The following is a 2,986-nucleotide window of genomic DNA, read 5'->3' as shown; positions in this document are numbered from 1 at the left end:
CACGTATTGTGCCACTGCTGCTTGTTTTTTAGGAAATGCATGTTCCCACTCGTGGGGATGTGCCCACCTAGAGCAAAGTAAGGGTGGGTTCCACAGTAGGATGGGTAACAGATTACATTTTGGACTTATAGCATGATCTGTTCCTCTAAGTTCCTCCTACATTGTCTTTCATGCCTAAGCTCTAGAGACCAAAGTTCTTCTGATCTTGCTCCAAGTTGAACATCTAGGTAGAAGAAGACCCTGCAGTGCTCACACCTGGAATAAGAGGGAGTGATTCCATGAAGCTGATGTATCTACACTCACACCAAAGCTGATTTTGGCTCCAAAAAAAGCAATGGTTGAGACTCAAAGTACTATAGTAATATGAGATAGGGGCAGTTCTACATTGATGAGGTCCCCAGCCCCATCAATTCCAGGATGGATGAGAGCACTAGCGATGTGTAGGAGGTGCACGTGGGTGCACGTGCACCCCCTGGAAATGCCAGCCATGAAACCAGAAGTGCACTTCCGGTTTTGCTGCCAGCTTGGTGATTAGCCGCTGAGGGACCCCCCCGCCCCCCAATGGTGATCTCATGCCCCACCAGGCTCAGGAGGTACCAGTTGCCCATGGGTGAGAGTGCTTGACTTAAGTTATGTGGTATCACTGATAAAAATGTAACTAAGGAATATGAGGCAGCGTAGTATTCTGCCTGGTAAGTAAATACAATTCTTGGTTACAGCACTGTGAATCTGGAACAATGATGGATTTTGATGGAGAGACCAGTTTCGGGGGATGGTACCTTTTATTGGACTAACTGCATGATTTAAGTGTATTTGGACAAGGTTTTGAATGCAAGACATTCTTCATCAGGTTGGTGGATTAATTCCAGGTTTATAGTGGTATAAATGTGGCTATATGAGTGTACAATGCATTTTATCCCCAGAATTAGCAAAGGTTTCCCCTGAATATTTAGCCAACATGCTGTTCTGGCCATAGCACTTCCTTAAAATTCATTTTTGAATGTGTGATTGCCATAACAATGCCTCATCAAATTTTAATTAATCCCCAAGACAGCACTGTAATGGGCATCTGGGGGAATTTTCTCTATTGAACTGACACACTGGTAAAAAAGTAGCAGTAATAAAACTCCAACTCTTTGAAGGACTGTTTGGAACTGAAAAACTACCAGCATCTCTTAAATATTTAATGAAGCTGATATGGGGATTCTTAAACATAATTTTTATTGGATTTTTTTTTTGTCTCCATTGCTAGTTGATTACTTCAACTTCCCTCAAGTTTGAAAGCTTTCTAGATATTTAAAGTGGAAATGTAGTGGGTTTCTGAAATGCTGTCAGATAATGGCCACAGGTGATTTTTTTTTTTTTTTGGCACTGTTATTTATCATTAAATTGGAATGTTCCTGACTTTTCTCCATTCTGAAAGAATAAATTCATGTCACAATTAGGCTAATTATTACTGGAATTTATGTAGCACCCTTTCGCTTTCTGGCTCCAGCTAATGCATATTATGTAAATTAAGCAAATAAGACTCTTGCCTTCATAGGATAGGCTCATCAGCAAGCTACATGTCCATTTTCCAGAAGGTTATAATGAGGAATAGAGACCTTTTCCATACTATATGACTTCTAGCAATTATCTGTGTCCCTATCTTAGGGTTTTATACTGCCACCCATAACTATAGCAAAGTGCTTTCCTCCTAAAGTTGATGTTCCCCTGTTGACTTCATGGGGTCTCTGGCTTCCTTTTTTTTGGCCAGAACTCTGATTGGGAGTTTTTGGATTTGATTTTTGAGTTTTTGGATCATCCAAATGTCCTTTTCTTCTGGGTTTCTTTTTGGTTGGGTTTATTGAGTAGAGTGGATATTAATGCCACAAGTGTCATTTGTGGTTCTAGTGATAGAAGTTATAATTTAGAGACACTCTCTTACTTACCCTAAAACAAGATTTATTATGGAGGTGTAGGCCAGCTTCTGCAGATATTTTGTCTTTCTCTAACTAGCTAGCTTAATTGAAGGATCACCTCCCAATTCCCAACATCTGTAGCCTTTCTCTTCTATGTATGCCTGTATTTATTGAACATGCTGATCACTAAAGTGGTGGAAAGTCTCTTTCAAAGAGGAAGGTTTTACAGCATTTCCTTAAAAGAAGGATGTAATTTGGATTCTTCTGCTCTCCTTTGAAAATTCAGTCCAGAATTGGATCCCACCTACCAACCCATCAGGTGCATCACCCTATGCTTTGCCCAATGGAGAACAGCTATTGTGGCAGTTCTGTCCAGTCCTGTCAGACCAACCTGGTGGCCTTCTATGACCAGGTCACAAAATCCTTAGACTCAGGGGTAGCAGTGGACATAGTCTTTCTGGACTTCAGGAAGGCCTTTGACACTGTCTCTCACCCCATTCTCATTAAAACACTAGGGGACTGTGGCGTTGACACCTACACAGTCAAATGGGTCGCTAACTGGCTGGAGGGCCACACCCAGAGAGTGGTGATGGATGGGTCATTTTTTACCTGGAGGGATGTGGGCAGTGGGGTCCCCCAGGGTTTGGTCCTCAGACCCACGCTGTTCAACATCTTTATCAGCCACTTGAACGAGAGGGTAAAAAGCACCCTATTCAAATTTGCTGACAACACTAAGATGTGGGGGGATGTGGGCATGCTAGAAGGGAGGAATAGGCTGCAATTGGACCTAGACAGGCTACAGGGGTGGGAAAATGAGAACAGGATGGGTTTCAACAGTGACAAGTGCAAGGTGCTGCACCTGGGGAGGAAGAACCAGCAGCATACCTACAGGCTGCGGAACTCCCTTCTTGTCAGTGCAGAGGCAGAAAAGGATCTTGGAATCATTATTGATGCCAAAATGAACATGGCCGGCAGTGTGGGAATGCGGTCAGGAAGGCCAACCACACCTTGTCATGCATCCACAGATGCATCTCAAGCAGGTCCAAGGAGGTGATCCTCCCCCTATATGCGGCACTGGTCAGGCC

This window comes from Alligator sinensis, unplaced genomic scaffold, assembly GCF_000455745.1.
Source record: "Alligator sinensis unplaced genomic scaffold, ASM45574v1 scaffold1018_1, whole genome shotgun sequence".
NCBI classification, from domain to species: domain Eukaryota; kingdom Metazoa; phylum Chordata; order Crocodylia; family Alligatoridae; genus Alligator; species Alligator sinensis.
Note: the sequence above shows the minus strand (reverse complement) of the source record.